Below are 13,078 nucleotides of genomic sequence, written 5' to 3'. Positions count from 1 at the left end.
GGGCGGCTAGGCAGGAGAGGGGCCCCCACCTCCCTCCGCCGCCCTCAAGAGCGCCATGCTCTCCTTCAAGGCGGACGCCGGCACCGGCTGGGAGTACCCACGCGACCCGAAGGGTCTTTCAGGCAGGGCTGTCTTAGACAGCATTGCAAGACCCCAGTCCTGAAAAGCCTGGCAACAACAAACCGCAGGACCGGTGGTGGTGGTGGTGGGGCGTGTGTGTTTCACTTAAAGGATTCACCTTACCCTGACCTTCGTCACTCCCCTAAGAACCCAAAGACGTGAGGTCGTGTTTGCCGACCAGGGATTCGGGACTTGAACCTTACTCCACTGATGCTGAATTTTTAAAAAAATCTCACGGCATGTCGATCACTTCAGGCCTAAGAACTCGGGATACTCCTGATTTAGTACACCCTGTTGGTTTGATTTTAAAAGCTTTATTTTCGTTGTTTTTGTGTTTCGGTTTTTGGGGTTTTGTTTGTTTTCTTGAGACAGGGTCTCGTGTAGCACAGGGTGGCCACAAATTCACTCTGTAGACCAGATTGGTCTAAAAACTCGTGATCTTCCACCTCCTGCTCTGGGATTACAAGCCTGATAACTCATTCTGTTTTGTTTTGTTTTGAGACCGGTCTCACTATATAGACCACACGGGCTTGGAACTCACTATTTAGACAAGGCTGGATGTGATCTTGAATCTGCCTGACTCCAGAGTGCCGGCGCTGGGATTAGAGGCATGCACTACCTTGTTGGATATTTTTAACCTTTATTTCCTATCTTCGACCTCTGAAGAGGCTTCCACACCTCAGATAGCCATTGTTGCCGTGAAGCTCCAAGCCTAGAAAGAGAAAATATCGACACAGCAGTGAGGATAGATACATTCTTTGGGTAACCATGGCCTCCCTCGGCCCTGTAGGTGAGGCCAGTCTGGGACTCCAGTAGTGAACCAGGACAGTCAGGCCCAACCTGAACAGAATGTGCTGTGTGGACAGCTCACAAAAGGCTGTGATAAGGTCGCTAGGCTGAAACAGCTTTGAAGTAAAGGGAAAGGCCTGAGAGCACCCATCTGGCCTCGCCCCAGTCAGGAGTGCAATTGCCTGCCCTGCCCTCCTGTGTCTAGGGAGCATCACTGTCCCCACCAAGGCGCCCAGCTCATCTAGCCATCGAGCACGTGATGGTATTCCAGACACCACAAAGACAAAAGACACTTCCACAGGGGCCTCCTGAAGAAACCAGAAACTACAGTTTCTCCAGGACAGGACCGGGCAGAGAGGCCAAGCAGTGGCTTGAATGACCAGGTCTTTGTCTGCAGGCTGTGGTATCCAGTGTCTGCCAGGTGCCACTGCTGATGCCAGAAGATGAAAGGCCCACAGTTCTCAGACTTTTCCTCCGCAGCCCTGCCTGCCCTTCACAGCTCCTGCTTCGGGCCTCCTAGGCAAGGCCCACCGGAGAAAGCCTTTCCTCCATGCAGTGGGCATCTTAAACGGTGCTAGGCAGTGCTGGCTCCTACAGCTAGCCTAAGAACCCAGCACAGGGCTTGGCACAAAACAGGTGTATGTTTTTCTGAATGTATGAGAGCCTCTGATATTAGAATTACCAAGAGATGCTTGGAAGAGAAAATGGAGATCTTGGTGCTGGGGCAAAGCTCACCATGCCCAGGCCCTGGGTTTAATCCTTGCCACATCTAGACTATTTAAGATACAAGTTATTTCACAAAAGATGCACAAGAAGTTGTTTGCCTAAAAAAAATGGAACTAAGCAGCTGGGGCAAAAGTTGGGGGACTTTTATACTTTTTTCTGTTCTTTGGCTATGGATTCACAGGCATGTATCACATACTAATTTTCCCCCTGCAATGAATTAGACACAGCACTTCAGCTCATCCACCACAGTCTGTTGAAAGTCTATTCTCTGGGTCTAGAGATGTGATTCAATGGGTGATGTGTTTGCCCAGCATGCACAAAGCCCTGGGTTTGATTCCTAACACCCCCATAAACTGTCATCCCAGGACTCAGGAGGCAGAGGCAGGAAAACCAGAAGTTCAAGGTCATCCTCTGCACGTAGTTGAGTTCAAAGGTAGCCTGGTCTACATAATTTTGGGTCAGCCAGGTCTATATAGAAAGAACCTGCATTTAAAAAAAAATATTTTTAAGTGAATAAGAAAATAGTTGGCCTACTGTAAGGAAAAGCAGCTGAGTCCATTTTCAGTGTAATTAATCTAACCTGGGAACAGGTTTTCTGCCTTTTGAATTACCCAAAGTGCTTCATAAGCTTAGGGTAAGAGGATAAACTTCTGTAGTAGGGCCTCAGTGATAATGCATTGCCGGTAAGAAGCCATTGTATTTATCAGAAAAGACTGGATCAGTGCCACACTTTTTGAATCAACCCTACCTTCCCTGGAAACCTCCGCTCGAGAGCCAGATGTCTGCAGGATTGCAGGGTATAGGCTTGAATGATGCATCTTCGCCCAGTTTATTAGTAATTGTCAGCCTACATCAGAAAGAACTGGCTCCATGGAGTCTGCGTGTGTGTGTTCCAAAGATAGCCCTGAGGAGGCTGAGGTGTCATCCTTCATTCTCCCCATATACGAGTAATCAAAACTCCTTGTTTGGCCAGGTCTGATGATACACACAGAGAACTCCAGCACTCAGGAAGAGAGGCAGGAGAATCAGCAGTTTTGGGGCAAACCTGGATTACATAATGAGTTGTAGAGCAACCTGAGTACACTCAAAGACTCTGCCTTGAAAATAACAAACCTTTTGCTAGAGAGGAAGGAAACAAAGCCGGAGAGGACATACTTTCTCAGCAGCAACTGAAAAGCAGAGCCCTGGCTCCAACATGCATACCATGACAGCCCAGAGCACAGACCCACCCCTCAAGTGCTACAGACAAGTTCTAACACATACCTGTTTCCCTGGAATACAACCTCCAGGCAAAATGAGAGCCTGGGCATAGGGCAGGCCACTTGGGAAATGTAGTTGTTTGTGACACATTGCTTCTGGAGATGATTTGCCTTAGTGAGAGACTCTTTCCCTGCTGTCAAGGGTCCACAGAAAGATTCCTGTGAGGACCAGCTTTCTCAGTGGGTTTTAAAAGGGATTTGGCGTCTGGAGAGATGCCAGCACTTAAAAGCACTTGCTGCTGTGTCGGGCGGTGGTGGCGCACGCCTTTAATCCCAGCACTCAGGAGTCAGAAGCAGGTGGATCTCCATGAGTTCCAGGACAGCCAGCAGAACGGTTACACAGAAAGAAACCCTGTCTCCATAAACCACAACACACACACACACACACACACACACACACACACACACACACGAGCACTTGGTACTCTTGCAAGCACTTGGTACTCTTGCAGTGGTCAAGTTTAGTTGACCTGAGTGGCTCACAACTGCCTGTAACTCCAGTTTCAGGGGATTCCGTGGACTCTCTGGCCTCTGCAGGTGGTACTACACGTACATATATGCAGGCAAACACTCTGTGCTGGCCAGTTTTATGTCAGCTTGACACAAGCTAGAGTCATCAGAGAAGAGAGAGCCTCAGTTGAAAAAATGCTTCCATGAGACCCTGCTGTAAGGCATTTTTTATATTAGTGATCAATAGGGAAGGGCCCAGCCCATTGTGGGCTGTGCCACCCCTGGGCTGGTGGTCCTGGGTTCAGTAAGAAAGTCAGCAATGAGGAGCAAGCCGGTAAGCAGCATCTTCCATGGCCTCTGCATCAGCTCCTGCCTCAAGGTTCCTGCCCTCACTGCTTTTGATGATGAACTACTATACAAAACTGAGAGCCAAATAAGCCCTTTCCCTCCCAAGTTACTTTTGGTCATGATGTTTCATCACAACAATAGTAAGCCTAACTAAGACACACACACACACACACACACACACACACACACACACACACACAAAACAAAACAACCACCACAACAAAATCACACCAGGACTTTGGGGTTAGGACTGACTCAACTGCCAGAGTGCTCGGCAACAGACACAAAGCCCTGGAACTCAGTCTCCAGCACTATACAAACAAGAAACAGTGGTGCACATCCTTGATCCCAGTGCTTGAGAGGTCAAGACAGAAGTTCAAGGTTACTCTCAGCAAGCTGGAGCCTACCCTGAGGTGCATGAGACCCTGTCTCAATCAGCCAACCCAACCAATAACTCAATCAAAACTACTCTGCAGCTCAGAACTCAGTTTATGTTCCCTTTCTTAGGCCTCCACCGAAAAGGCAGACGATATGTAGATGCTTGGTGTGTTCTAGGCCAGAGGCTAGCACCTCAGCTAAGCAGTGGTTGGGTACCAATGTCCTCAGAGATAAAACATTCCTTCTTGGAGGGACACTCCTGATGACCCACAATATTCTAAAAGAAGTGGTTCTCAACCTTCCTAATGCTGTGACCCCCAACCATAAAATTATCTTCATTACTACTTCATAACTGTAACCTTGCTACTGTCATAACAATTGTAATATAAATGTCTGATATGCAGGATGGTCTTAAGTGACCCCCGGGAAAGGGTCATTCGACCCCCAGGTTGAGAACTGGTCTAGAGGCTGGCCGCCTACGTGATTCTAGATCCTGTCGAGTTGTCATTAACCAGCACACTCCGGGTTCAATCTCCAGTACTGTGGGGGAGCAGTAGTAAAATAAGAGCACTGCCATTTCTACGTCCCCCGGTGTGAGCAGTCTCAGGTTCACACAAGCACAGGTGCACAGGACTCACAAAGCCCGGCTGCTGCATACTTGCTTCACACTTCTCATGTGGTGTGGGACAGTGTTCCCCCTGCGTGGTCCTCTTCTCTGTAAGTCAGACCTTCCTAACAATAACACGTCATGGTTTTTGTGAAATTATGTCACTGGAATGGCTAAACTTAAAAAGAATGACGGTATTAATGTTGGCAAGGACATGGAACAGCTGACACTCTCAAAAACACTGTTGGTGGAAGTACAGATTGGTGAGCCCCACTAATTGGCAGTATCTACTAAAGATGAACATAAATGGATCCAGTGGTTAGGCAACTCCAGTTCTGAATATATATCCAGTAGAAATAGGTGCTCGTGTTCACCACAGGTTATGTTTAATATTCGTAACAACTGTATTAGGGGCCAGTTGCTTAGGATGATTCTGCTTAAGGACAGACACTTTCTGTGGAGAACTAATTCATTCTGCAATGAATTCTGTAGTGCCCCAGGTACCTCACATTTGGTACTTTAAAGGCTAAGGAGTCATTAAAAACTTCTGCCTCCTCCGTATCACCACATTGAGGACCGAGCTTCCAGGATGGGAATCCTCAGTAGTTATGATCAGACCACACCCGAGCCATGACAGCAGCTTTATTCATGAATCAAAAATTAGAAATAACAAATCCATCTGTTGTACAAATAGCCTGTAGGATATTCATGCCATAGAATTTTAAACTGAAAGAGAAACCGATAGAACATGGATGAACCTCAATGTTAAATGAAAGCAGCTGGGTGCAAAGTGACTTACTGTGTGAATCCATTCCAACAAAGACCACAAAGGACGTTGAAGTCTTTGTGGGGGAAGCCAAGAATGGCACTAAGCAGGTGACTGGTGTTGAGGGAGGTCTCTGGGACATCAGGTTCTTTCTGTCTTGATCCAGGTGGTGGTTTCATGCGTGGATACAGGAAAAAGTTATTGGACATAAGTCAAAAGCAGAGAATGTGTCGGTTGGTGAGATGGCTCAGTGCCACCAAGTCTGTCAGCCCAAGTTCAAATCCAGGTACCACATGTTGTAAGGAGAGAGCTGACTCCCAAATGCTGTCCTCTGGACTCCACAAGCGTACATGGCATGCACACACACCATGAACACAAAAGAAAATTTTAAAACTTTAATGTTTTAGGGCCAGCAAGATGGCTTAGCAGCCTTCTGACCTTCACATGCATGCCACAACAGATAGGGATGCACATGCACACACACACACACACACACACACACACACACACACACACACACAGAGAGAGAGAGAGAGAGAGAGAGAGAGAGAGAGAGAGAGAGAGAGAGAGTGTGTGTAAAATTTTTGTTTTTGGTTTTTTAAGACAAGGTTTCCCTGTGTAGCTTTGGAGCTTGTCCTGAAATTCACCCTGTAGACCAGGTTGGCCTCGAACTCACAGAGATCTACTTGCCTCTGCCTCCTGAATGCTGGGATTAAAGGCATGTGCCACCACCGCTGGTATAAGATTTTTATAAAATAAGTGCTAAAAATTGTAATCTATGTATCTGTTTTATATTATTTATGTGTATGTACCTGCAGGTATGCATGTCTACCATATGTGTGCGGGTGCTCCCAGAGGCCAGAGGAGGGTGCTGGATCCCTTGGAACCAGAGTTGCAGGTGGTTGTGGTCATAGATGTGAGCTGCCTAATATGGGTGCTGGGAGCCAAACCTGTATCCTCTGGAATAGCACAAGTAGTCTTAGCAGCTGAACATTATTCCAGGCCCTAAAAGATTATCTAGGACATGGCAATGTCATAATACATGCTGTGTTCTCGAATTGGTGTCAGTGTTCATTCCTGAGGGACTTAGGCGCTTCTGTGTCCCCTCATTCATGAATGGCTGCCCAATCATTTTCTGCCAAAGCTGGAGGAGCAACGAGAGGTGTACAAAGCTCTGGAAAGGTCCATCAGATAGCTTTCGTGCAGCTATTTGGGCCATCCAATGCAGCGCCTCCTGATGGATGACATACATAACCTCAGGATGCTGCTTTGGAAGCTCAAAGCAGGCGTGGTGTCCACCCCTAAGTAACAGAGGAGAAAAGTGGCTGACACCATTTGTACTCCATGCCACCAAAGGCTCAGGGTGGCTCAGGAGGTCTTGTCAAAGCAGGCCTCCCTACAGGAGGAGGAACTGAGAAGTGCATTGTTGAAACTACTGTGCCAGTGAGCTCTACTCTGTAACACTAGGAGAGTTTGCAAAGCTGCCCCTGACTACTTAAGCTGTGCCAGAATGCACGTCAGAAAAGTAAGGAGACATGTTGCAGAATAGTTATTTAACTGTGCAAAAAAGTGTTACATTTGTTTAACTATGTAAAGATATGCTGCATTTGTTTAACTATGTAAAGATGTGTTTCTGTTCTACCTTGACTGCCTAAGGCAGCCTGATTGGTCTAATAAAAAGCTGAACAGCTAATAGTGGGGGAGGAGGTATAAGTGGAACTTCTGGGCAAGGAGAGTAAATAGGAGGAGGAATTTTAGGCTCAGGGAAGGAAGAAAAAGAGACACCAGGGAGATGCCAGGAGCCAGACAGACAGACATGGAGGAAGCAGGATAGTAGGACATATAGAAGGAAAGAAAGATTAAAAAAAAAAAAAAAAAAAAAAAAAAAAGCCCTGAGGCAAAATGTAGATGAATGGAAAAGGTTAAGTTAAAAGAGCTAGTGGGACAAACCTAAGCTAAGGCCAAGCATTCATAATAATAAGTCTCCATGTCTTTATTTGAGATCTGGTTGGTGAACCAAAGAAAATTCCAACTACAAATGGCACCTGCTATGAGCCACAGGAATATGTCGTAAGAACTCAGCGGGTTATGGCAAAGCCACTACCTGAAGGATCAAGGATTTCCTTCAGAGGAAGCCAAATCTCAGGGTTTATTTGGTGCTATTTGGCATGTTATAAATCACCTGTCTTCTGTTATGAAAATCCTGTGTCCCTTCATAGCTTTCCCAATTGATTTTTCCCTAAGAATTGCTAACAGTGTGGACTGATCACTCTCTGGACATATACATTCAAGGTATTTGGAAACCAGCCTCAGGAAAGGCTTCCTTCCCTCAGGCCCATCCGTTTCTCCCCTTTCAGCACTGAAATCAGATATCTCCCTTAACCACATTCAAGAACTAACAGAAATAACACTCCAGACCACTACATGCTAGTCTCCTGAATTAAGGTAAATTCCACAAGGAGACACTACCTAGGCCAGGTGGACCTGAAGTAATAGCTTCGCACAATTTAACTTGGATCCTCCTTCTTAACATTATAGACCCCTAACTTCTTACCTAACCACTTCTAGGAATGTAGACTGAGCACATACACCCCCTTTTTGATCTACTAACCAATCATTAGCTCTCAATTGACCTCCTCCTTTAACCACTCCATTTCAGGTCATAAAAGAAAGCCTGACAGTCACTGCCTGAGAAAAATTCTTCTCTGCCTTTATGACCCTGCAGGAATTCAGGCCTGAGGGGGAGGATTGCTATGGCTTGGTTTTATAACTGTGAATCGGAGAGACCGGAGAGGAGGATAAACCAATGGAATAAGGGCTCGTTGTGCTGAGATTCTTCTTCCCCAAAATAGTTCTTGCCATTTGTAGTTTCTCTCCTGAGCCCCTGGGAAGTGTATTATTAAGGCTGGTCCTTTAGTAATATACAAGAGGCACCCAACATGGAGCCCAAATTTCCACATGGGACCTGAGAAAGCTGGAAAAAACAAACAAACAAAAGAATGGATGCAGCTGCTTTAGGAGGCACTGCTGTGCAGCAGAGTACTTGAGCAGCCAGCATGCTAAGTAGAAACCGAAAGCTAGGTAAAAACTCCTGCTATATTGCAGGCACCAGCTTCCTAGAGCTGGGGCAGTTAAATGCAGCTCCTAATTAAACACAGTTCCCAGGCAGGCTGATGGGCTTAAGGCTCAGCTCTCACATACTCGAGGAGAGGGCAGGTGCCAACCACCAGAGCCGCATGGCAGAGGGCCTAGCTGCCACTTAGCAGTTTAAAGTTTGGCTGAGAATGCTTCAGGTGCATAGTAAAACAGGTTCAGACTGAAAAAAAATTTAAACAGGTTATAGTGTGTGTAGGTGGTTAAGAAAGAAAAGAAAATGAGCATAGACAGTCATAGGAAAAAATAAATAGTTTTAATAATAATAATAATAATAATAATAATAATAATAAATAGTTTTAAAAATAATTAGTAAAATTTTTAAAGAAAGAGTAAAGTAATATAAAAAAAATAAGTCATGTAAAAATGGGAAATACACAGGGAGTCTGGATCCTGTATGGTGCTTTGTTGACTGAAATTTTTGAATGCTGATGAGCAAATGATAGCTGCTGAGAAACATGGGATTATAAAAGGAATTGCTGAATTAAACTAGCCTAGATACTTTAGGAATGTCTTAACTTTAAAATGGAATTCAGAAAATGTATTGTATTTGGAGAGAGGTTATGCATTTGTTTCCACAGGAAATGAAAGGCTGTGGATTCCTTCAAAATTAATAGAGACCAGATTTGATTTTCAAGACCCCTTGAAAATCTTGGCTACAGATATAAAGAAATAAACCTAGAAAAACTACAAGACAGGTGATATATATGCTGATCCCTTGGCATGGGAACAGCTCCAAGAGTGGATGAGACAAGATACATCTTGTTGGTTACAGAGTCCTCATGACTTATTACAGGCCATCCTTTCATATGTCATGGATAGAGGTTTGATTATACAATCCCACATAGAGTTGACAGATGTCTTTTACCTGCTCAAACATAAAACAAAAAAAATCATCTTTGTCTGGCTTGCATACAATGCACAGTTTATACTTGTGTTAATGCAGATATGTATGTTATCTTTGAAAGTTTGTGTGTTTTTAGAGCAAAGTGACTAGACACCAATGAAAATGGATAGCCTGGGTGATCCAGCCTTTCAGAGTGCCTCTGTTGCAGTTTCCTCAGAGTTCTGTGTTCAGAACAACTTCAAGGCTGCTACTGAGACGTTCCAGCCTCACAGATTATTCTGGACAGGAATTCAGATAAGCCTTGCACTTTCCCATTACACAGAGACTGGACAACAAATGCTATAGCTGGTTTTCTTAGGACTTGACCATTATTTCAATTTCTCAGGGTTCCCTGGGGATGCTGTTGCCCCCAGACAACAGCAAACAGTCTAGAGAATACAATACCCACATTCCCAAGAATGTGGGAATGAGTGGTTTTTGGTCATTTGGTGGGTTATGAATGTTTGTCATCATTTAGTGGGGAATATAGGAATACAGGATAAAAAGCAACTATTAATCTCAAATATTTTACATTGGTATGGATTTTGTTTTTGTTTTTGTTTTTTGAGACAGGGTTTCTCTGTGTAGCTTTGTGCCTTTCCTGGAACTCACTTGGTAGCCCAGGCTGGCCTCAAACTCACAGAGATCCACCTGGCTCTGCCTCCCAAGTGCTGGGATTAAAGGCGTGCGCCACCACTGCCCAGCTGGATTTTTGTATATTGATACAAAATTTTTTAAAAGATTTATTTATTTATTTATTTATTTATTTATTTATTTATTTATTTATTATGTATACAGTGTTCTGTTTGCATGTATCCCTGCAGGCCAGAAGAGTGAGCCAGATCTTATTACACATGGTTGTGAGCCACCATGTGGGTGCTGGGAATTGAACTCAGGACCTCTGGAAGAACAACCAGGGTTCTTAACCTCTGAGCCATCTCTCCAGCTCCATATTGATACAAATTTAAGGTTATTTTTGTTATACTGTATACATGTTCTATTCTTGTTTAAGGTATTGTACTTATACAGTTCATTTAAAAATGTAATATAAAGTTCTAGTACTTGAAAGCTATTATTACAAACTATTTAGGATAATTAAGAAATACAGGTTAGTAGTTAATCATTTATAATAATCAAACTTATAGTCATGTTAGGTATGTTTTTCAAGATCAAACAGAGATATTATAGATACATAGGTGATCTTCAAATGCTTCAGAGACCTACAGAATATGGCATTTAAAATGTTTAATAACCTAAAGCTTTTCACGACAGTGAGACATGTCTGTTCCTGGCAGCACCAATCTACTTCATAAAAGGATGATGGGCATCAAAGGACCTCCATATGTAATTCACTTCATTGTGGCAAAATTAGCCCTTTGGGCAAGAAACTACTCTTGCCTTGACTGCTGACCATATACTGTCCAAACTGGACAAGCAGGACACAAAGGAAAAAGACTGCCAAACTTTACCAAGACAAAGTGGGACAGTCCTTCAAAATTCCTGCTTCACAGAAAAGCCTGTCAGACACTCTAGGCCTGTAGGCTGAAGATGGATGCCCCAATGGTGCAGAGGAACCCTGGGTGACTGACTGTCCAGGCAGCCAGCTGTTTCTGTCGTTTCTGTAGTTTTGGAAGTTGCTTGCTCTGCACTTCCTGTTTACTCAGGTAATATTATATCCTTCCCGGGTCTCACATGGAGTTGAAGACAAGATAGTTATAGTTACAGTTTTTCTTGTTACCAAATTCAGAAAAGAAACTTACATTTCTTTTACATGTAAACATACATGTAAAGTTTATAAGGTTGAGAAACATTAAAACTTAAATTTTTTCATCTAAGAAAAGGTTTTGAGGCCTAAAAAGATAATTTTGGGTTAGTAATATAAGGTAGGATAGAAAGTAAATTAGATACACAAGCCAGGCAGGTGCACTCGGGAGGCAGAGGCAGGCGGATCTCTGTGAGTTGGAGGCCAGCCTTATCTACAGAGAGAGATCCAGGACAGGCACCAAAACTACACAGAGAAACCCTGTCTCGAAAAAAAACAAAAACAAAACAAACAAAAAAAATTAGTACACAACTTTGGACTCACCAAGATAGGAGAGATAATGGAGTATTTTCTCTGAATTTGCCAAATGCAAATAGACTGGATATTGTAAATGTAATTCTTACTTGATAATTGTTCTTATTGTATATAGTCTTACTATGTTAAGGCTAAAACCTTTCTTTTTATTTAGTCAAAAGGGGGAAATGTTGTGGAATATTGGTTTAACTATGCAAGGATGTGTTGCATTTGTTTAATTATGTAAAGATGTGTTGCTGTTTTTACCTTACCCACCTAAGGCACCTGATTGGTCTAATAAGAAGCTGGATGGCCAATAGTGAGGGAGGAGGCATAGGTGGGACTTCTGGGCAGGGGGAGTAAGGAGGAGGAGGAATTTAGGCTGGAGGAAGAAAGAAAAGGAGACACCAGGGAGATGCCAGTGGTCAGCCAGCCAGACATGGAGGAAGCAAGAAGCTAGGACATACAGAATGGAAGAAAGGTAAAAAAAACCCCAAGGCAAACTGTAGATGAAAAGAAACAGGTTAAATTAAGTTAAAAGAGTTAGTGGGTCAAGCCTAAGCTGAGGCTGAGCTTTCGTAATTAACAATAAATCTCCATGTCTTTGTTTGGGATCTGGTTGGCGGCCCAAAGAAAATTCCAACTACAGAGACAGGCAAGCCAGTAAGCAGCATTCCTCCATGGTGTCTGCTTTAGTTCCTGCCTCTAATTCCCACTCTGACTTCTCTTCATGATGGACTACAAGCTGTAAGACAAAATAAACCCAGAGACCAACTATAAGCAGCCTGGCGCCATAAGGCCTCAGAACATGGAGGACAGCTAACGCTCTGTCCCAGGACCCTTGCCCGGGGCAGGCAACGATCAACCTTGAGCCACAGGCACCAGGCAGTCAGGCACCGGTATGGTGAGCAAGAATATGGTGGGGGAAACAGAAGAAAGCGGGAGGCGGAAAGGTTCATGTGCTGGAGAGAAAGGCATATATCTGAAGTCAACAGCACCGAGGAACCGGCTGACAGGGGTGCCTGCTTGCCATGGGGGCCATGGTGATGTCTGGGCCTGGGTCATGGCGGGGTCTGTGGCCCTGGCGCAGCTCTGGCAGTCTGTGTTGATGTCCATGGCTCCTCCTACCACTGAGGGCCTTGCAGATGCCTGGAGGCTGGGCCACCACCTATGACCATGTCCAGGACCAAGGGATGTGCCCCAACAGGGACCATGCCATTCAAAGAGGCCTGTGTTGCCACCCAGGTCCACGGTGACATCCTGGCCAGACTGCTGTCTTGGTTTGTGGCCCTGCTGCAGCCGGGCTCTGTGTTGATGTCACATGTATTGATGCCACAGAGGACTGGAGAGAAGCGTGTGGTCTGGGCTGACACCTGGGGTCATGTTGGTGTTTGAGGGTCACGCAGCCATCAGGGCCATATAGATCTGGGTGGCCGTGCTGCCCCTTGGGGCCATGGTGACATCCGGACCCAAACTGCAGCTGAGGACCGTGTCTGGGTCCATGGCCCCTACCACAGCCAGTGTCTGCATTGATGTCTGT

Source organism: Peromyscus leucopus, chromosome 8b, assembly GCF_004664715.2.
Source record: "Peromyscus leucopus breed LL Stock chromosome 8b, UCI_PerLeu_2.1, whole genome shotgun sequence".
NCBI classification, from domain to species: Eukaryota; Metazoa; Chordata; class Mammalia; order Rodentia; family Cricetidae; genus Peromyscus; species Peromyscus leucopus.
This window is presented reverse-complemented; position numbering follows the sequence as displayed.